We start from the raw sequence: 23,875 nt of genomic DNA on the forward strand, positions 1-23,875 counted from the left end.
ATACACAGAGCTGCTTCCTGAGATTGGAGCTCGATTCTCTAACCAAACAACTCAAGAATCTATTTAATTTCTTATTGGAAATCCAAAAGGCATGGCATAAATGGTTGGTTTTACCAGTCAGCATCCAAGGTGTACACCTGAAACTGATGTAATTGCATGTCCAAATTAAGGGCTTATTTTCTGTTTCAGCTCCTCTTGAGAAATTGGTTTGTGACTTTCCACAGCAAGTTACAATCAGTTTCTTTGGCTCTCTGGAGTTTAAAAGATTACTTAAAAGTACTGCTAATGGCTGCAAAGCAAAAGGTTGGCTTCATGTTTTCTATTTACCTTCCTGTGGAGACAGGAGCAGTGCACATTAAAACCATGAGTTACTGTTAACCACTGTTCCTCGCCACTCCCTCCCGATTTCCATCTCCGAGTCATCTCATCTTTCACCGATTGTATAATCCTAATGAGGCCCATGGTCTCATTTGTTGGGTACAATTCAAGTTCTTAGAAAGATTGGTAATCTTGGGTTGATGGATAATAGATGTCATTTAATATGGATAATTTCAACTTTATCAAAGTGGGAAAGGGTATTAATCAATGTGATGCTAACTGGTCATGGATGATTGCATTTATTTGCTCTTGTTTCATATTTTTAGCAATTAATTGTAAATCCTTAGTAGTCTTAGTTGCATAAGAGCATTGTTTGTTTGATCTTGACGTATGAATTAACCTACTTTTGATATCTAACTGAATTTTGAGTGTATGCCATTATTCTCATAATTCTCGGGTCTGAGCCAAAGGCAAACAGACTCTAGACTTCAGGCCCTACAGCAACAGTAAAAAACCTTAGGTTCTATAGATAGACATAGAGTTCAGATCTCAGGAAGTAGTCCTGTGCATATGTAGTGTTGTGGTCCAACCACAGCTGGAATACTGTGTACAGTCCTGGCCAGACATTGAAGAGACTGCAGTGAAGGGCAACTGGACTGTTTTGTTTTTCCAATTATTTCTTGAGATATAAGCATCACTGACATGGATGTCTTGCTTCTTTGCACTTGTTGAGTTATTGTTGAGCTTTCTTCCTGAGCTACTGCAGTCAGTTTGGTGAAGGTACTCCTGCAATGCTGTTAGTTAAGGATTTCCATATTTTGACATAGCAATGATGAAGGAATGCAATATATATCTGAAATAGGATGGCACGTGATGTGGAGGACAACTTAGATGTGCCAGTGTTCACGTGCACATGCTGCCTACTTAGCTAGGATTTGGCGCATTATCCATGAGGTGAGGCTACAGCAGCTGGAAATGTTTACACTTGAGGTCCAAGTTGATAAACGTTGAGATGTTTAACGTTGTCATGTATTCTACAAAAGGACATTGCCTTAAACTTACAAGATGCAAGCAAAGGACAGATTAGATTTAAATACTTTACACAAAGGATGATGAATTATGGAAAGAAAGAAAAATGGACTGTGAAGGGAAGCAGTGGGGGTGGATTGCAACAGAAAATGTAAAAGCTCATATAATAGGATTATTAGCAGAGTTCAACCCCATGGGATTAAAGGGGAAATGACAGCGTCAATGTAAAATTGGATGAGGGAAGGAAGCGGTGAACAGCTGTTTTTCAGGCTGGAGAGAAGCAGTGGTGCTCTCTAGGGCCAGGATCTTCTGCTCCATGTGCCCGACAAGCCTAAGCATGAAATAGCACATGATGACATCAGGCCAGTGTCCCGACTTCATTACGCACTCAATCAAGAGGCCTAATACGGCCTATTAATCAATTCGTTAACCTGTATTTTTCCATGCCCGTCCAACATTACGGTTGTTGGGCAGGCGAATCAGCCAGGCAGTCTTGCGATTTTTGAGGATACCTCATCCACAGACAGGATGAGGTTCCCCTAATTAAATAAAAAATGGGCAGGATTTTTATACGTCTCCATGTAAAGGTGCGTACGTCCACTGTGCGGACATTTTTTCTAGAGTTTTAACATCTTTAATTTTGTTTTTAAAATTCTTCAGCTCCCTGAGGGAGCTCTGTGCCTTCAGGAAGATTTCAGTTCACGCTCCCCCACGCATGCGCAGGCTTCCGCGTTGGCGCTCCTCCCGCACCCCACCCCGGCCCCCGGCAGCACTGAGGTTCTCCATGTGCGTTTCACGCTGGCTGGCCGCTAATTGGCCAGCCAGCGTGAAATTGCGGCCGGGCCCCGATCGCGGGCTGGTGGAATGTTTTGCAGCTGCTCCCCGGGGCCCCTCCTGCCATGCCTGCCCGACAAAGGGAAAATCCTGTCCCAGGAGTCATTGCTACGACTGTTGCATTTTGATACGTATTAAAGGCCTGGACTTGAGCCAGTACAGGAGCTTCCCCGGCTGTAACTGGATAGAAATAATTGAATCCGGCGAGGCAGTCCTATTCAGCTGAAAAACACAGTAGAGTCTTGGAAGGAGGATGCTGGGCAGAATTTAGTTGTCCTGGCGCAGGTACAAATGGCAGACCCGGGATTGGCTGAACTTCTGCTTGTGGCGGGAATGGAATGGCTGGCCAGCCACGATTATGCAGCAGCCAGTCAATAAGCGTAGTTGACACAAAGGACCCGGTCAATGATGTGGTCAGGGCGGACAGGAAATCACTGAGCAAGGCATCAGTTTACAGGGCTGGAGGTCTGGGCACCATTTTTAAACAGCACCCAGACATACATTCAGTGCTTTCGAGCCAATAGCATCTCTTTTGCTAAGTCTCCCACAGGATCCTAGGATTAACATCTTCCCTTCCAGAATCAGGCAGCATATCACTCAGGTTCACGCATCCCTGCAGCTTTCCAGGCTGCTGAGGAACGTTTTGTGTTGTTATAATGATATAAGCACCAATCGCTCATAAGGGATTGTGCAAGTACATTGTGGGTTCGTTTAGTTAGACAAGACACATTGGAACATTCATACATAGGTTGAAAGCTTGAAGACATCAGCAGCAGAGTTCTGTGTGTGTGTATGTGTGTGTGTGTGTGTGTGTGTGTGTGCTCTGTTCAAAAGCAAAAGTGAGACCAAGGCTGGGTCAGATGACACAATTCCCTTCTAGTGATGTCATGCTGCTATTCCTTAGAGGTATATTATAACACTCAAGGCTGTCCGGGAATGTCAGGAGGTGCCCTTCCCCACTGATGGAAGGAGGAGGCCCTCCTGCATGGCCAAGGATGCCTGGATGGAGATTCCAGCAGAGGTAAGCCGCCATTGAGTCCTCCTGGGTGCGCACAAATCCTACTGGAGATGCAGCGACAGGCAAGGGAACATCTTGCGTAGCTGCCAGAGGCATTGTGCAGATATATGGAGATGATGGAGGAGATTCTGTTTTGAGTTCTGCCATGTCTCAGGTGGGCAAGTGCTTGTTTTCCTCTATGGAGGGGTAAGTGTTCACCATGGAGAGCTAGGCTGAACAGACTAGTTAGTGGCTGCCGATTCTGCACTTAGACCTTCCTGTCATCAGTCTGGCCATGGGCTGTGTACAGCGGTGGCCAGGTGAAAGGGGGACAAGGTGCCTGCAGCTGCTACCAGGTGCCCCTCCTCCTCCAGTAATAGCGAAGGTGCCATAGTGCACTGAGAGGAAGGAGGAGCAACAGGCTATCTCTTCTGGGAGCTCCTCTCAGGGGGTTCCGAGGGTCAGCAGATGCTCCTCAGCCCCTCTGCCAGCGATCCCAGGGCCTCCACTAACTCAGAGTGACAGGAACCAAAGAGCATGCTGCCAAGGTTGGCTTCCAAGACTGGACAACACCAAGTGGAGAATTTGCAGTGGGTGGCATGCTACTCGGAGCCAGTGACTGCTCAATCCTATATAATAATAGGATTATTAGCCCAGCCTCATGGACAGACACAGGCTCTTGGTATCAACTGAGCTTGAATGAAGCAGCATGAGTATTATTTATTTTAATTAAATAACTAGAGCAGACATGATTAAACATATTTTTACACAGCGAGTTGTGATCCGGAACACACAACCTGAAAGAGTGGCGGACATAGACTCAAATCTAATTTCCAAATGGGAATTGGATCTTTTACGTGTACCTGAGAGTCAAGATATGTCCCAAGTTTAACATCTCATTTGAAAGACTGCATCTCCAACGCGGCACTTCCTCAGTACTGTACTGGAGTGTTAGGCTAGATTTTGTATATGTCTTTGGAGTGGGACTTGAACTGGCAACCTTCTGAACCAGAGGTGAGAATGCTGCCCCTTTGCACAACTGATAAGTAATAGAGCAACCTAAGTGCACATGTGGGGAATTTGCCAAATAAGGCAGTATGTGGGAATGCACATGCAAATAAACACACCAGAGAGTGGTGTACTACAACCATGGTTGGCACAAAAGAAATACATGGAGATGGTTTTAACTTTTTCCACCAGAGAGAGGACCAGTCACTTGTCTCACACCTGCTCAACTTTACTGATGTCAATTGGGCAGGGTGCAAAATGGGCAGTTGACCAAAAGCTGATGCTAGCCAGTTAGGAAGAGTTAAATGCTTCAATTGTGGACAAATGGTTTGACACAAATGATGATGTAAATTTAAATCCAATCTGTCATCTAATTACTTGGATTAATTTCTGCCCATTATTCGTGAAAACTGTGTCCCAGTCTTCCTGAAAAGCAGGAAGAAACCATATTACCCTTACCACCTTCCACCTTGAAGATCCTTTCTTTTGTCATTTTTTCATTAACATTAAACTGGTAATAACATTGTGGCATTTTCAGAATTTTCTCCCATACCCCATATCAGAAACTGCACTTTGCAATGGCAGGTAATATTCTCATACCGCTGAGAGGTAAATAATATTTAGACTCCCAGCAGGAACAACGATAATTCTTTATTTCCAAATGTGACCTGATAGTAGGTGAATCCAGTGCTCGAAACCTACTGTAAAATGTACTTACTGTTTGACAAGTAGCAATGAAAAAAACACTTTCCAAATACTGTTACTGTGACTGTTAAACAGAAATTACACAGTAAAATAACACACCACACCTTCATTATAAATGAAAAGTTGATCCTTAAGCATCAAATTATAAAAAGTGAAGTCCAGAGTTATTAAATGATTAATTCATAAGGCATCCCTGTTCGTCAGTAATCCTGTGGTTGCTATGATAACAGTCACCAATTTTCAACCTTTCTTACATTAAATATTGATGTTTTCCTGATGTGTATTATTCATGTGAAGGGAGGTGATTTCCAGTGACCAGCTTTCCATTTATAACAAAGGTGTGTTTCATTCTTTTTTAGTAAATTCTGTTTAAAATTCACAGGAGTAATAGCTAGAAAGGGCAAAGTTTTCTTTCCTTTTTGTTTTCCACTTGTCAAACAGTAAGAACCTATTAAAACATACTTTAGGTACTGGATTTACCTGGCAACATGTCACATTTAAATACTAAAGTGACCTTGCCTTATTTCTGCTGAGACTGTAAATACTGTCCACCTTTCAGCAGTGTGATTGTGGGGGGCAGTCCAAGATTTGTGGTAAAATAGATCCCACCAGTTTAAAACCACCTGCGCCTCATGTTGGCAACATCAAGAGGTCTTTCCACTTGCTCTGCTTCTCATTCCAGGTTAAAATCAGGAGTACCACTTCTCAACATTTAAAGCTACTTACACCACAAGTGTCAGCACTTCCAATTTGAGTTTACTAATGCCTACCAATCACTTCCCGATATATCTTCCCAAGATTTTTTTTTTTAGAAATAGAAACATTCTATTGAGTTGTGAAAGTGCAAGAATACATTCAGATTAATTTGGATGAAGTACAATTCTTAATTTTGCTGCAACAATAATGTAAATGATATGTAAATGGCATCACTGATCAAGCACTTCCAAATGTAATGCAATTGGTACTACCTAATCCACACCCAGCCAAGTCTAATGATCCAGTCAAAACATCACAAATCAACCTCCAGGCATAGCAAAAGCTAGACGTCAAACTCCTCAAGAACCTTACTATTTCCATAGACCTTGCTATGCAACTTTATACCACTCTGCAGTCGATTGTCCTCCTGCATATTGAGGATGAATGAAACAGCTCCATGATCAGATCTCTAAGACGTTAGAAGATGTCCTGGGCTACTTCAAGCACAAAGATTGAGGCTGGTTTGATGAGAATGATGTAAACATCTGCCATCTTCTCAAAGAGAAACAGTTCACACATACAAGTCTTCTAACAGCCTTACAGTCAACAACCAAGCACCTGAAGTGCTTTATAAACTGAATCCCTCATGGGGCTATTCCAGATTGGGAGCATTTCTCGAGCTATTACTCTCACTCAAGTTAGAAACATAGAAACAGGAGGAGGTCATTGGGCCCTTTGAGCCTGCTCCGCCATTGAATATGATCGTGGCCGATCCTCTATCTCAATGCCATACTCCCGCTCTCCCCCCATACCCCTTGATGCCTTTAGGGTCTAGGAATCTATCTATTTCCTTATTAAATATGCTCAGTGACTTGGCCTCCACAGCCTCTGTGGTAGAGAATTCCACAGGTTCACCACCCTTTGCGTGAAGAAGTTTCTCTTCATCTCAGTCCTAAATGGCCTACTCCATATCCTGAGATTGTGAGCCCTGGTCCTAGACACCCCCCCCCCCCCACCCAAGCCAGAGGAAACATCACCCCTGCATCCAGTCTGTCCAGCCTTTTCAGAATTTTAAGTTTAGAGTTTAAGCTCGCCAGATCTCACGGACACTTGTTTGGGCCTGAATAACTGATCTATCTCTTCTTTAAGGAAGGGGATCAGCACAGGATATTACCTTCTTCCAGATAGCCATCTTTTCAGATAGGTCACAAATATCCCTTAAATTATAACGGTCCAAGTGTCTCTCTTCAATAATATGCCTCCCCAATTAAAAGTATAAAGAGAGGGGTTCTTAGGGTTGTATACAGAATACTACGTGAGACAATGTATTTACTAACATATTTACAAGTTTATGAAAGAATCGAACATACAATACACTTTATGTGGCTAAGTATATTGCAAAATTAAATGTTATTTAAAAAATGGAAAACATTGGCCAGAAGTTTCCACCCCCATTGGCATCAGGCATCATAGCGAGGTGAGCGGAAAATATGGCCGGAAGGCCAAAACTCAGTTTGACGCTGTTGTGAAACCAGTTTGTGATGGTCCTCTCCGTCTGTCAATGGCGGGTTCTGTTTCCCACCGCCACACGTTGGGAACATCTTTTTAATACATCTGCATATAATTATAAGCCCTGCTCGCGGGAATCATGCCCCCACACTGGATCATCCAGGCATGGGGACATGATTCATCAGGACGGAAGGAAGCAGCCACGCGTTAGAGAAACCTTCTATAAAGTGACAATTTGTCCACAGCTGAGACAGTTCAGGCGCAGCCACATTGACATGCTTGGGGTCGGGCCTCCATCTTATCTGCCCACTCAAGCAACGCAGAGGTACGAAAATGCCACCAAGTGCTTCAGAGACTTTCACCCCTTGGGCACAGACTGCAAACCAAGGGGCACTTTAGTGGACCGCAGAACAATTCGATGACTGGACAAGTTGTACAATCTCCTTGCGAAATCTGGTCATGGAGCAATCACTGGTGGGGGTGCTCAAAGCCCCTTGCAATGTCATCATTCATGAAGCCCGGTGACCTAGCTATATGCCTCATGGCTTATAGAGACCAGAGCTGAAGGAGATGAAGGAGGAGAGAACAATGGAGGTGTCTGGCTGGGCAGTGGGAGGAGCAGCACCCTCAGGAAGAAGGGGCGGTTGAGGCTCCCACACATGCTGCTGAAGAGCCATAGTGAGACATCACTGGTTGGCGTCTAGCTAGACCCAGGGTCTATAGATGGTGCTTGTCATTCCTGCAGATGACCGAGAAATGGTGTTGCCAATGACTACACATGTTCAGGGAATTGGTTGGTCACATCTGTCACCTGCTGCAGGATTTGGTACCACTGGGACATGGAGACCATCCACTACCAATGGCCATGAAAGTGACTGAGGTGTTCAATTTTTATGCCAGTGGCTCCTTTCAGGGCCCCATGGGTGACGCCTGTGGAATATGGCAAGCCTGCACACACAAATGCACCCAGGAGCTCACGCCATCTTCGCAAAGGCACACAACTTTGCGCATTTTGTCTGGGATTAGAAAAGCCAGGAAGGCAGAGTTCTGGGATTTACCCAGATTTCTGGTTTTCCACAGGTGCAGGGTGCCATCGACTGCACTATCATGGCGCTCAGATCTCCATGGCAACAAGCGGTCAACTATGTCAAACACCAGGCAGGGCCTCCACTCACTGAATGTTCAGGTAGTGTGCGACTAACACAACTTCATCCTACTGGTCTGCACACGGTCTCCAGGGCGTGTCTACGATTTCTACATTCCCAGTCAGTCTCAGACCCCTGATGTCTTCCAGGGTCCACAGGGGTTGCAGGGTTGGCTCCTCGGGGAAAAGGGTTACCTGCATAGGACGTGGCTGATGGTGCCCGTGCGGGCAGAGTGCAGCAGAGAGAAGGTACAACGACGCTTATGCTGCGGCTCGCACTTTGGTGGAGCAAACGATCGGAATGTCGAAGATGTGGTTTCGGTGCCTAGACTAGTCTGATGGAGCCTTGCGATATAATCCACAGAGGGTGTCACACATCGTCGTTGCCTGCGGCGCCCTTCACAACCTGGTGCTGCAACAGTGGTGGGGGAGGGGGTGAGGGGGGAGAGGAGTTGGCTGAGGTAGAGCTGCACATCTCCTCTGATGAGGATGACATTGATGTGGATAAGGGAGAGGAAATTCTTAAAGGTGAGGATGCCGGCAATGAGGCCATCACAATGGCCATACCAGGCAGGCGCTCGGGAGGTCCTCATGGCTACTAGATACATGGAGGGTGATGACGACATGCAGTAAGGAAACTCCATAGATCCTCGCATTGCATCTGTGAATATTTGACTCCTGTCTGGCTGATGGCAGCGCACATACTCCCTCTGATAAGGCTCCTTTTATGGGGGTGCAGAGAATGCCCACAGTCCCTACATTCCAGGAGGATGATGACAACATGCAGTGGGGACACTCCATAGATCCTGACATAGCTTACATGAATGTCTGACTCCTGTTTGGCAGATCGCTTGTGCTCTGTGAACAGGGTCATATCATGGAAATGCAGTGGGGAAACTTTAACTTCTCCTAATCCCCTAATCCTATGGAGTCCTTTGTGAGCTGAACCCTTCAGGACCCCACTGTCACCAGGCACGGATGCTGATGAGATGGGGGCCAGCCACACCACAAAGGTGCTGAGAGCACACAGAGAGAATGATGGAACTCTGTGCCACTGGCCCAGGACATTCTGGCAGCAATGACAAGCCAGATTGAGGTGCAGACATGACTGATGTGACCAGTGACTGTGAAGTGCATCATCAGTGTGCTGGGAAGGTAGCATAAGGCACAGGGAAGTGGCCCTGGACTGAGACACCTGCCTTTATCTTGTGCAGGGATCAAGGTTTCACATCTGAGTGACATGAACACTGCTCATCAGAACAAGGGACCTTAGGCAAGGAGACATTTTTGAGAGTTTATTTATAATAGTGAACAGTGTGTGCAAGTTTTTAACACCAGTGACAAGGCTGTGCAACTACATTATCTTTATCTTCCTAATCCTGCTGCTACATCCTGGTGCTCCCCCAACATCCACAGCAGAAATTCAGGCAGCCTGCTGACTGCTGCGCCCTGTCTGTGATGACCTTGTCCCCCTTTGGAGGACCAAGAACTGGAGGACCCTGCCTGCTTTCGAGGTCCTGCTGTTTGGCAGTAGAATACTCCTCGGCTTGTGGAGCTGAAGCTGCTGGGGTCATAGGAAGAGGGGATTCGGATGGGCTCGACACTCCTGGAGTCACCTGGGTGGATGTACACCTGCTGATCCTCCTCACTTTGGGTGCCCAAGGGCCTCTGGCTGACTCCTTGAGGAGAAAGGGAAGCTGGACTGAGATGGAACTGCCTGGTACCCCTCTCACGTTGACACTGTCTAGTCTCACAGATAGACTCCTCCATCGTGCCTTGCAACCTGAGGAGTGTAGTGGACATCCCTTCCTGATGTTCCCGAGCTTGCCTTTGCAGCTCCAGCAACTGAGGTATGACCAAGTCCCGAGGCTTGACATCTGACTTGGACGCAGTAGAATTCTGGCCTCCAGCAGTCCTCCGTGTGCCAGACACCTAGGCAGTCTCTACTGTCGCCTGTTGTGGATCAGACAGTGCGATGTGCTCACCAGATTGTGACTCCAATGCTACTCTAGAACTAGGTCCCACCAAAATGTGTGCCTCTGTGCTGGTGGAGGGTGTGGGTGAGTGCTGTGATGAGTCTTCAGTAAGGGTGTCATCAGATTCTCCTTCTGAGGTTTCTTCGGGTTTGAGCTGAGTCCTGGGTTCTGGACCCCCTCAACTGCTTCCCAGGTGTGCCTATGGAAGCAAGGAGAAATAATTAGTGCATGGTAGGGGACTGCGGAACAGGGGAAGTGACTCATAGCATGGTTGTCTGATGGATGTTGCACTACTGGATCCTCACTTGGTTAGGCACCGCCGACCTCACCATCAGCAAAGGAGCGGTCCAGATCATTGCCGGCCAGCTGGGTGACTCTATTTTCAAAATCTCTGAGGATCTTGATGTCGGGCATTCCTCCAGCTGCCTGTGACCTTTCCCTGTTGTTGTGTGCCAGCTTGTCCTACACGAATACAGATGGAAAGAGTCTAAGCAGGACACCTACCAGACCAGATAACAAGGATCCCTGACATGTGTGTGGGTGGTGAGTACTGCCACAGACAGGATGAGGACAAGATCCACAGGGCAGATGAAGGTGTGTGCGAGAGAGTGAATGGTGATGTCCCTTGAACTGGAAGTGAATGAGATCCCTGTGGATGTGTGATGGGTTTGTGAGTGTGTGAGTTGAGAGTGATGAGAAGAGTGACTTACCCTGGCGGAAAGGAAGGGATCATTCATCCTCTTCCTGCACTGAATGGCTGTCCTCATTTGCAGGGTGTTAGTGCTGACCACCACTGTCACTGCCTCCCATGCTGGATTTGTCACCTTTTGTTGGTCTCCACCCAGAGCAGGGGTGGAGGCCTTCATGGCACTGCATCCAGTAGGCGCTCAGGGTAGATATTGCTAAATCTGGGGGGCAACATGTTTCCTCCTTTCGGCAGCCATAAGTTCCCAGCAGCTCCCTATCTCTTGAAGAGGTGGCCTTTAAATATGGCGCCCATTTTACTGAAGGCCCAAGGTGACGGTGGGCCAGGCGAATCAGAGGCCACCTCTCCAGCGACCCAGCATATTTCCCGGGAATGAATTATTACTGAGGCGGGACACTCCGAGAACGGGACTTTACGGCGTGAAAAGCCACCATTGCGGCCAGCATGTAAAACCTCCTTTGCCCTGCCCATTACCGCACTTAGTGCAAATCTGGGACGATTAAGCCCATAATCTTATTTCTAATATAGAATCCAAAGGTTCAACCTCTACAATGTTACAGCAAAATATCTTAGAATATCCATCAAAATCTAAAGTAAAGTGTTGTCTTAAATTCCCCAAGTAGTATGCCACTTGCTCAGCAAGTCGTCTCTCCTCGATTAAGAGTAGAAGTATCTGACTATGCATGTGGCACCTTTAGCTTAAGAAGTGTTGATAAGGATTCTAATACTTCTGAACTTTCAATGGTCAAGTTCCTTATTTTATACCTCATCTTTTGCAAATGCGGGTGTTACCTCTGTTTAGGTTCATCCCCTTTTCATTATCCTTATAAGGCTACATCATTCTCTGTTATTAGTACAGTTCTAAATTATTTAATTGTTGAGAATTATATTATTATGAAGTTATGAGCTTTTATCTGGTCAAAAATGTTTGTAATGTCTTACAGTAACAATTGCTATAACTTGCATTTATTTGCTTCTTCAATTCACAATTACATCTCATTCCTTAAACATTTTTAAACTTTACAGAGAGAAGTCAATTTTTTTGTTGGTTCAAGCAGATGCTACATTCCCAGAGCATCTGTTTCTTCGTAAGGATTACATGTAATGTCCCATTTCTGTGATTGGTCATTTTTACACGAATCCCCAAGTAGGTCTCCTTTGGGGAACTGTCTTAGCGTGAGAAACATCAATGTGGTCAGTACAGTTGATATAAGGGCACTCTATAAAAGAGTCTTCCAAACTTCTGCATTGCAGATTACCTGTCTTGGGGAAACAGTGCAGCCGATCGGCGCACATGGAGCCAGCACCAAAATTTGGTTCAGCATGCTTTATGAGCCATCCATGCCAAACCCTCAACATTCAACACATCCAGAGGAAGGCCAGAGGTGCTGCAGTTGCAGAGGTTCCCTCAAGCATCAGGAACAACAGAAACAGTCGGTTCTGTGGGCGTCCAATGCCAATCTTGCATCAGACTCTTCAATCATGAGAGGACCCAAAAGAAAATCACTTACAGCTTGGACATCCTTGAATAACTAAGAGTCTACCACACAGATTTTCATTTGCTATGTCATTCAGCTCCAAATTTCATTGCATCTTAACTTGCTGGAAGTGCGAACTGAAAATGGTGAAGCGGGGACATTAACAAATAATGAAACCAGGGACGGAATTTTCCCAGAATTGCATTGAGTGCAGCAGTGGGCGAGTAAAATGGAGTCCTGCCCGCCGACGAAATTGGTGGGTTTTCACGCTGTATCGTCCCAAGCCCACCTCATTATTTATTCACTCCCACAAAACACGCTGTTTCCATGGCGGGTGGGCTCTCATTTTCCCACCCGCCATCACCCTGCTGTTGCATCACACCGGCCACCATCTTTAAAAGGCAGCCACCAGCAAAGCGCTCATCACCACCAACTCCACCATTGCCCGGGAGACATGGCCAGAAAAGGAAAAAATGGCTGCAGCCCCTCACACATCCACAGGGCCCTCACTCACTCAGTGCATCAGGGACATCACCATTCACTCTTTCACGCTCACCGTCATTGCCCTCATCCTGTCTGTGGGACCACTCACCACCCACACAGGCCAGGCATACTTATCATCTGGCCTGACAGGCATCCTGTTATACTCTCCCCATCTCTATCCATGCAGGACAAACTTGCTCACAATAAGAGGGAAAGGTCGCAGACAGGTGGAGGGATGCCGGAGATCAAAGTTCTGACAGGATTCGAAAACAGAGCCATCTAGTTGGCCGGCGATGACCTAGACTGGTCCTGTGCTAACAGTGAGGTTGGCACTGCTCTACCAAGTGTGGATCCAGCAGTGCCACATCCATCAGGCAACTACGCCATGGGTGATTTTTCCTCTTTCACAGGCCACTGCCCTGCACTAATTATCTCCCCTTGCTTTCATAGGCACATCTGCCAAACAGCCGACAGAGTCCACGAACCAGGACCTCCAAGCAAGCCCTGAAGAAACCTCTGAAGAAGAATCTGGAGGTGCCTCCCTGAAGTCCCATCACAGAGCTCACCCACACTCTCCACCAGCGCAGAGACACACAGCTTGGTGGGACTTAGTTTTAGAGAAGCCTTGGGATCACAATATGGTGAGCACATCACACTTTCTAGTCCACAGCAGGCGGAGGTATGGACCCGGAGAACTGCTGGAGGCTAGCATGTTGCTGAGTCCAAGTCAGATGACAAGCCTTTGGACTTGATCATGTCACAGTTGCTGGAGCTGCAAAGGCAAGCTTGGGAACATCAGGATGGGATGTCTGCTACACTCCTCAAATTGCAAGGAGTCTGTGGAGGATGGAGGAGTCTGTCCGTCTTCATGCTCAAGTGAAAGCACCGGCATTGCAACACTCCGAGGTCAACACTGGCAGGATGGTAGCCGCCATGGAGACCTTGGTCAGGACGTCACTCCTGTACTGCTGTGCAGGCTTAACTCCATCACTGATGCCATAGTTGGCCTCCAATAGTGTGTACACGAGAGGGGTGCTGGGCAGCTCGATCCCACTCCAGCTACCCTTTCCGCTCACGGAGTCAGCCAGGGGCCCTCTGGCACCCATAGGGAGGAGGATCAGCAGGTACACACCCCTGGGTCATCCACCCGGGTAACTCTGGGAGTGACCAGCTCATTTGAATGCCCTCTTCCTGTGATCTCCACAGCTCCAACTTCACAGGCTGAGGAGGGTGCCACTGCCACACAGCAGGACCCCGAATATAGGCTAGGGCCCTCCAAGTCACAGCCTTCCAGAGGACGCCCGCCAAAGACATCACAGACAGGGCGTCACAGTCAGAAAGGCTGCCTCCACCTCTACTGTGGATATTGGTGGAGCACCAATAGGTAGCGGCAGTGTTATGGAAATTAGGTAAAAGTAGTTGCACAGCATGGAATGGGTGTTGTTTACTTGTACATCCTGCTCACTATTGTCAATAAACCCCTAAAAATGTCTCCTTGCCTCTGGCTCCTTGCTCTGATGAGCAGTGTTCTTGTCACTCAGATGTGAAACCTTTCCGCACAACGTAAAGGCAGGTGGCTCAGTCCAGGGCCTCTTCCATGTGCTCTGTGCGGCCTTCAGACCACAGTGATGGTCCAGCCTCTCACTCTCTGGAAACATTACTGTTGTCTGCATCTTGGCGGTGCTGGTCATTGCTGCCAGAGTGTAGTGGGCAGGCACCACAGAGTTCTCTCATACTCTCTGTGTGCTCTCAGCATCTTTAAGGTGAGGCTGGCCCCCATCATATCACATCTGTGACCAATAATGCTGTGCACCAGCTCCTGAAGGGCTGAGGTGCTAAAGGTGGACATGCATCAAATGCGTCTGAAGTTTCAAGGCTGCGTCTCTGAGATTGCCCTATGCATGGACCGCAAGCGAGCTGCCCTCGGCCAGACAGGAGTCAGGCATTCTCAGAGGCTATGTGAAGACCTACAGAGTGCCCTCACTGCATTTTTAAAAAATTCATTCATGGGATGTGGGCTTCGCTGGCTGGGCCAGCATTTATTGCCCACCCCTAATTGCCCTTGAGAAGTTGGTGGTGAGCTGCCTTCTTGAACCGCTGTAGTCCATGTGGTGTAGGTACGCCCAGAGTGCTGTTAGGAAGGGAGTTCCAGGATTTTGACCCAGTGACGGAAGTCATCATCCTCCTGCAATCGAGTGACTATAAGGGCCTCCACTGCAACTCCATGACAGGAGCATTCTCACAGAGGGTATATGTGCTGCCATAAGCCAGACTGGATTCAAACGTTCACAACTGTGATGTGAGGATCTATGGGGTCACCTCACTGTATGTTATCATCATCCCCCGCAAATCTAGCAGTTATGAGGGCCTCCCGAGCATGCTTGCCTTGTCTAGCCAGAGCAAGTGCCTCATCCCCGTCATCGTCACCACCGAGGGCCCACTTACCCTCATCCCTGTCGTCGTCACCACCGAGGGCCCACTTACCCTCATCCCTGTCGTCGTCACCACCGATGACCCACTTACCCTCAGCCCGGTTGGCGTCTTCCTCATCCGAGGAGACATGCGGCTCCTCCATTTCCTCTTCAGCTAGCTCATCTCCCCATTGGAGTGCCAAGTTGTAAAAGGACATCAGATGACGATGATGCGTGAACTCTCTATGGAATGTATTGCAGCCCTCCACCAGACCGCTCCAGGCATTTTCAGCATCCCGATGGTCTGCTCCACCAAGTTGCGAGCTGCTGCATGAGCCTCATTATAGCGTCGCTCTGCTGCAGACTGAGGCTGCCACACGGGTGTCATCAGCCACATCCTCTGCAGGTAACCCTTGAACCAAGGAGCTAACCCTGCAGCCTCTGTGGACCCTAGAAGGCTGCAGGGATCTGCAAATGACTCAGGATGTAGGCGTCGTGCACAGTCCCTGAAAACCGTGCGCACACCTGCATGATGCGTTTCTGGTGGTCGCACACCAGTTGCACATTCAATGAGTGGAACCTCTTGCGGTTGATGAAGTTCACCAAATGTAGTGATGGAGACCTGAGCGTCACATGAGTGCAGTCAATCGCACCCTGCACCTGTGAGAATCCCGAGATCAGGGCGAATCCAATGGCCCTTGCATCCTGGCTGTCCCGGTCCTGGGCAAAATGCACAAAGTTGTGTGCCATGGAGAAGATGGCATCTGTGACCACATGGATGTATTTGTGGGTGGTGGATTGTGAAATTGCACAGAGGTCACCTGTGGAGCCCTGAAAGGAGCCACTGGCATAGAAATTAAGCACCACGGTCACTTTCACAGCCACAGGCAGTGGGTGCCCTCCATGTCCCCTTGGTGCCAAGTCCTGCAGTAAGTGGCAGATGTGAGCCACCAGGTCCCTAGACATGCACAGTCATCAGCGACACTGGTTCTCAGTCATCTGCAGGAATGGCAGGCGGTGTCTATAGGCCCTGGGTGTCACTAGGCACCAACCAGTCACAGCTCGCTGTCACTCCTGGATAGTGTGTGCAGGAGCTCCTGCTGCCCCTTCTTCATGAGGTTGCTGCTCCTGCCTTTGCGCAGCCAGGAGCCTCAGTCACTCTCTTCTCCATCTTTTACGGTCTCTGTAAGCCATCAGGCATACTGTTAGGTCACCAGGATTTATGATCCTGACATGGTCCTCTGGCAGCATGAAAGAGAGAGAGAGAGAGGTGGTCAGCATGGCAGTACTTAGCAACCTTCCTGGCCCTGTGTGACCACCCCTTAATGTTTTCCGGAGAGTGCTGGTCATCCCTTGGATGGCTAGAGATGAGTGCGCTGCATGGCTGCCCTGTCAACCTGCGACATGGGGAACATTGATCCAAACCAGGATGCTGAGATTGTAAGGGGTTGTGAGTGCCTCCAGCAGTGACTGCTACATGTTGGCGAGGAGATTGTACAACGTGTGCAGCCCAACTGCTCTGCCGTCCAATAAAGTGGTGGCGGATTGAAGTCTGCGCTTGGGGCGGGGGGGTGATGGGGCCGGAGGGGTTGGTGGGGGGCAGTTGGGGGGATAAGGTATGGAGCGCTTGGTGGTCCTTGGGTGCCACTGTGTTGCTTGCATGGGCGGGCAGGCTAGGAGCCTGACCCCAATCATATCACTGTGGTTGCACCTGATCTGCAAGAGTTGCAGAGGCCTGGTCAGTTTATACTGGGGTCCCTAAAGCATGGCCACCTCCCCCGTTCACCCTGACCCCCACCTCGATCGACTGTGCGAGGGATGCAGTGCCAGGGCAACACTTGATGTCCCCCACCACCGACAACGTTCGCCTTTGAGGCTGGCCTGCACTTGCCCCTGGACACCACACCTCCCACCCCCTCAGCAGTCACGTTCAAGGCTGGCCAGCACTTGCCCCCCCACCCAGCACCCCTGAGGCCTGTAAATAACATGCAAGTTATGGAGAATGCTGCTGCTCACTCACCTCAGCTCCCCCAAAGTGAAGGTTGCCAAGTGCTGTTGTGAAACACGTCAGATCAAGACAGAAAGAAGAGAGACAAATAAGGAAAGTAAGAAATCCTAAATTATAAAATTTGGCATTTTAAAATTCTTTTACAAATATTTAATACCTGGAAGAATGGGACTCCACAGTTTTAAATTATTCAATTTCTAGTCTAGAGAGGTTGAGTGGTATTGTTTTAATAATGATCATGCCATTAAATTGATACTTACACTGTTAACTACCAGACTTAAATTTTTGTGGTGAGTTTAATGCACAATTAATGTGCAAATCCAGCAATTTCTTAAAAATAATGAGGAGGCTAAGGGTGAGATGCTGTTCGTACACAACAAGTAGAGCAGGGTCAATTAACCAGGAAGCCCTGGAAAATTAGAACTCTCGGCATATCTTGGAAACCCAAATCAATAATGGCAATACTATTATTTTTGCAGCAAGATACGGGTCCATTCATTTCATTTTTCTTCATTGACTTTTTATATTCATCAAAGCAAGGAATGTCAATGTTAGTGAATGGAAACTGTTGTGTCCAATGACTCGATTATGTGTGTCTGTTTGCTGTTCACTGTGCTATGTGCTGTGAGTCAAGCCTGTGAATGTGGTTACAGAGAAACAAACTAAAGAGGAAGCATGGAAAGTTTACATTTAAAAACCACTGCAATAAAGCCACTGTTCACACATGCAGCCAGGCGGGTGTCATCTACACATATCTCCAAGGTGAAAAACACAATGGAAAAATGTTCATTTTTTGTCACTATTAGCTTAGCAGGAACATGACCAGATTCAGAGGAAACTTTCCTCTTTGCAATCCTAGCAATAGATTTTAATATTATTCTCAGAAGAGCACCCCTGAGTATTCCTGCGAATTTCTTTCATCTCTCACACTGACCCCTCACATGAAGTTGCCGACTTAGGGCCAATTTGTTGGCAATTTTGTGCTCGCGCTTTTTAAGGAATTATTTAACAGTGCCCAAATTACTTTCTGTAGGAAACTCACAGTCAATAGTTTGGAAGAGATTCAAGCCAGGGTACCGTAGGAGAAAGGACGGAATGTTAACCTGCAATTTAATTACCAATCAGGAGGAACAGATTCGACGCACTGAATGGGCTGATTCTGTTCCTATGTTTTCTGTGGTTGGAATTTTACGACAGCGGGATTTTATGGTCCCGCTGAGTTTAGAATGGCTCGCCGCATTTTACAGCCCTGACCCCGCCATGCCGGGGCCATAAAACTCTGGCCTATGTTCCACAACTGAATTTATGAATGGAGTGGCAAAAGTCATGAGTAAGCTAATAAAATCAGGACCAAAAGGATTAAAACGTGCAATGTGTGCCAGACTAACCCAAAATGTTTGCACTGCCACAGAAGAATACCCACAGACAAAACTTTGCAACAGTGTGGCTCTCATTATCTGATGTTTACCACCTCAGAATTCCAGCATGGAGTCAGACAGCCACTTCAGTGCAGCACTGAGGGTGTGCTGCACTGTCAGAGGATACCAAACGGATCCTATGCAACCTTTTTGTAGAAGGGTTCTCCCCAAGGTCATGGTCAATTCATCAATAATGCCTCCAAACAGATGAATTGGTCCCGCAGCACCATGCTGTTGGTGGGATCGTGCTGTAGTTACGATCCTAGTTGATGTTGCAAGTGAAGGACCAGTCAGATTCCAGTGTGAAACCTGGCTTGATAGAGCGTAACTTTCTTTTGAAGCCGTGGAGGCAAGTAACTGAACAAATTCACAGGAATCTGCTGATGAGCTTTTAACACAAAGAATAAAATGCTTATTAAACAAGAAAAATTAACTATATTGCACAAGACAAAAAGGTGGGAAAGATCTCAGTACAAACACAAGGAAGTGATTCAGATATTCACTATTTTTTCACCCCAGCTATACCTTTTACAGACACATACAAATTCAGAAAGGTAAAACAGTCTAATATATTTATCTCATGCTCTAACATTCAGGGTAAGTTTGCAGACTGTAGTCAGACAAACCACACTCCCAAAGCAGATCCTACGGGTAGAATTTTCCCCCCTCTGGGGGTTGTGCGGGGGTAGGCGCAGACCTGACGGTGCCCCTGATCTGGTCCGCGCCGCCATTTTACGTGGGCAGGTCAATTAAGGCTCACCCAGCGTGATGCGCACCTGGAAGCGCTGAGCACTCCCTGGTGGGGCTGGGGCCCCTGAGCCTGGAGTGGGCCCTTTCGCACATGCGCACAAAAGAGCACAGAAATCTGTGCTTCAGGGAAATTAGTTTTAAGTTTTAACGGTTCAATGAAGTGTTAAAAAGGAATTATGATATGTCCCCTCGTGAAACTGTCATGTGCATTAATTTAAATAAAAATTTTTTGAGAAAATTTAAAATCATTCATGAAACCCCATCCTGCCCATGGATGAGGTTCCATGAAAAATGCGAAGGCCGCCTGCGCTCTTCGCCTGCCCGCCAACCTTAAGGTTGGACGGGCAGCTCCATTAATTATTTTAATTGTTAGTCCAATGGCCTTAATAGGCCTTTGACAGTTCGGCGGGCACGCAACCAATGTCCCCGTGTGTCATTTTATGCCTTGGCGAGCGGACCCCGTCCATCCTAGCCGAGCTGAAGATCCTCCCTCATGGATTTCTCAACAATCCACTCAGATGCTTGTTACACTTTGAGCCAACCAGTCTCACTGAAAATCTGTCTTTCTCCCAAGGGTTTCCGTTATCCATGTTCGAAGAACTTGCCTTGGAATTCTCTTCAAAAGTCACTCCCACACCGGCAGCTTCAACAAGGATCCACCTCCAAGGTTTCAATCTTGCCTTCTGAGACTTCATTCCCCTGGATTTCCATATCCACTCATACCAAGCACAATTTCAGTTCTTTGCCTGTGCTGGGCAAAACACCACTGCTCCAGCAGGGTACCTGTCCTTACAGCCTGCAGCACAGAGTTACCAACCTTTGGCTGCCCTCTTGGGCCTTCTGGGCTTCCCTGAGGCCTGCTTCACTTCAAGGTTGTCCCCCACAGCTCTTTCTTTAACTTGGGGCCTTTTTCACTGCTCCTCTCATTTATCTTGACTCAATAGGATCCATCTCTGATCCCCATCTTTGTCCCTGACTGGGACTTTCTTTTGGGGCATCTTCCTGTCCCACTCCCTGGTATAGGACTCCCATCATGTCTTGGGACCTTCTTCCTGCCCTTTCCTGTGTCCTGCTCCCTGGGACACATTCAGCACAATGGTGCTCTGGTTCAGGACACCTGACCTCCAATTTCACATTGTTTCACTTGTTTGCTTCCTTTTCTTCTACACATGTGCACAGCCTAGAGAATATTAAAAATCTACGGACTGTACCAGTACAGCCCTTTCCTGGCTGGCACATGCGCAAGAGTCTGAAGGTATGTTGGGAACTGGAGTTCCAGGCCTCTGAACTCCCAAACTCAGTTTAAGGTAATTTTTTTCCTCTCTCTGAGATTCATCACACTGTGCATAAGTTGGCTGCCACGTTTACCTATACCTGTGGCCACACTATAGAAAGTAAATTATTTGCAACAATGGGCATTGAAATGCAATTACAAATCTTTCTTTTTTTTCCCCCACAGTGCCAAATGCTGAGTTCATTTACAAAGGTCAAGTGGTTTATATTTTCAACTAACTTACCGTTGGATATTTAAACTTAATTTATCACTACTGATAAATAAGGATATGGATGATTCCACCTGCTGTTTCAGCAGTTTCACAGTAAATTAATGAGATTGTTGGTCATTAACTGCCAAAAGTGACTTTACGCCAGAAAGTTATCTTTATAATGATTTATGAACCAATAAGGCTGTGGCAACATTGCTAGTTTTCAATTAGGCTAGTAGACAGTGTGTTCTATGGTCTTTCTGCTTAGTTGAGATCCATCTTCCTTCTCAAGTGGATGCAAAATAATTGATGGCTCTATTTTGAAGAAGGAGCATCCTCCCCCCTATTCTGGCCAATATTTAACCCTCAACAAACATCTTTGAAACATAGGGGAGAATTTTCTCCCCGTCAGGCGGTCCAGTCGGGAGCAGGCACAGAGCCGACGCCGCCTGCGATCAGCTGCGCGCCGCCATTTTCTGTGGGTGGGCTAATTAAGGCCTGCCCAGCATGATGCGCACCCGGTAGCGCTCAGGGCTACCTGTGCGGGTAGGGGGAGGAGGGAGAATCAGGGCCTACGCTCTTTCACGCATGCCTCAAAAGAGCGCAGAAATCTCCCTGAGGAACGGACCTGCCTCAGGGAGGATAAGTTCAGTTTTAAAGTTTAAAGTAAAGAAAGTTAAAAATCAGTTACACATGTTCTTTCATGTGACAGCGTCAGATGAGATGGGACATGTTTATGAAATGTTTAAAAATAAAATTGATAATTTAATAAACCCTTCATCCCACCCGTGCATGAGGTTTCATGAAAAATGCAAAGGCCGCCTGGGTTCTTCGTTTCCTGACAACCTTAAGGTTGGACAGGCAGCCTTGTCAAATTGCTTAATTAGTTTATTAATAGCCTTAACGGGCCTTTGACATTTCGGCAGGCGAGCAGCAGACTCCGGTGCACGCCCCGCCGAACAAAAGATCAGAATGACATGTGATGACGTCTGGACGCACGTCCGGTGTCACCGCGCGTCTTTTTACGCGTCGGCGTGCGGGCCGAACAGAAAATTCTGCCCATAAGGCCTGGTCAACGTTGTTGTTTGTGGGACCTTGCTGTGCACAAATTGCCTGTTGTATTTCCCAAATTGCAACAATACACTTCAAAAGTGCTTCACTCTTTGCAAAGTGTTTTGGGATGTCCTGTGGTTGTGAAAGGTGACGTAAAAATGCAACTTTCTTATTTCTTTCTTTAACCTACCTCAGAGTAGGTCCAGTCATGAGATAAGTATAAACTGACTATTTTTTGGGAGTGTGAAATAGGCCACTGCTTGCTTGCTCTGTTGCCTGAGTAAGAGTACTGAGAGAAGTGCTGCACTTCAAAACAAAGGTAAATGTTTGGAAATTGTCGAGAACAGGACCAGAGCTGAGAGATGGGAATAAAAAGGAGCAGCAACCTGAGCCATGAGATCAGCTGCAGAGAGCAGGACCAGAGGCAAGAGGTGGACATTCACAAGAATACCAATATAAAGGGAAAAAAACATTTTATACTGTATGTGAAGAAAGCGCTGATTGGTTGGCAAGTGGAGTTGCCATGATGAATGCACCACTGATGGTGACTGACAGTTAACTGCCAAGCATTGTTTGAAATTTAAATTAGACAGCCTGACCTTGATTGGTCCAGGCATTGCCCTGAGGAATGAATCAGTGAATGGCTGCCACTTATTTTGTTTAGCTGAAACAAGCGCAATTAGGTACATGTTCTTTCAGTCTGCAAAGAACAGGGCTCTGTACTTCCATTGTATGTATGTACATCTCTATAAATAGTTGTTTAAAAAACTAATTAAATTTATTCAGGCTATCATTAAGCAAGCAAATAAAAAAAAGACAAAGAGATAGCAGGGCAATGACTGTGTCCAGATTGCAGGGTTTGTGTTTTAGGGCTTTTGAAATTTCAAAGGGCCTGGATGATTGACACATTTATTATCCTACAGTCCAGACCTTTTTTCAAGCATAGGAGAAAGTTATTAATGGATTACTTGTTTTTAAAAACGTTTTACTTCACACACTCCACTACACACATTGGGGTTCATTGGTTCTAGAAAGTGTACAGTAGCTCAATGGGCATGGAAGTGCCATAGCTTGGCATGGGGGTATTTGGGACCTGATGTAGTCGATGGAAGGGTGGAGCTTGGCATCAGGGGCATGAGGGGCCTGAGGGGATGGGTGGGAGCGTACAGCTTGGCATAAGGGCATGAAGGACTGAGGGGGTGGGTAGGGGGCATTTGGAGGCATGTATGGGGCATGGGGAGTATTTGAAGGGCAAAGGGGTGTGAAGCTTGAGGCCTGGAGATCTTCTGTGCTTTTTTACTGGGACAAAGTCCCATGTCACTGAGGTCGGCCTTTTTAACAGCCCAACTCCACACCCAGCTGACCATGTGGCTGACTCCACACTGCTTACCGGGTCAGCTGGCCCAACTCCAGGCCATGTATGACCCCCAGCAATGAAGATCCCACCTTTGCGAGCCTTTTCTCCCGAGGCGGGTGAGCTGAGCCAGGAATTTTTCCGACTTCCCCACCCCCATAAAAGGATGAAAATCTAGGCCCCTCACTTCACTCTGTGTCTTTGGTTCAAAGTTAGAGACACTTGGAAATATAATGGAGGAGGATGGATTTCTAGATAGTTTCAACCAGAACACAGCCACACCCAGAGGAAGGCATAGGTTCAGAAAAAGGAGGATGGGACTTTTAGGGGCAAGGGTAGCAGGGATTTATGGAGATAGAGAAGGAAACCTCCACAGATTCTTATTCCTGTGTAGCATGGAAGATTGCTGGCTACCTGTGAGGACAAGGAGAATAACTATAGGGAGGACAGCACAATGCTGACCAAGGTTTAGAAGGGTGTCCAAGGTGGGGAAGAAATGTGGGAGTGATAAGCT

This window comes from Carcharodon carcharias, chromosome 11 (genome assembly GCF_017639515.1).
Source record: "Carcharodon carcharias isolate sCarCar2 chromosome 11, sCarCar2.pri, whole genome shotgun sequence".
Classification (NCBI taxonomy): Eukaryota; Metazoa; Chordata; class Chondrichthyes; order Lamniformes; family Lamnidae; genus Carcharodon; species Carcharodon carcharias.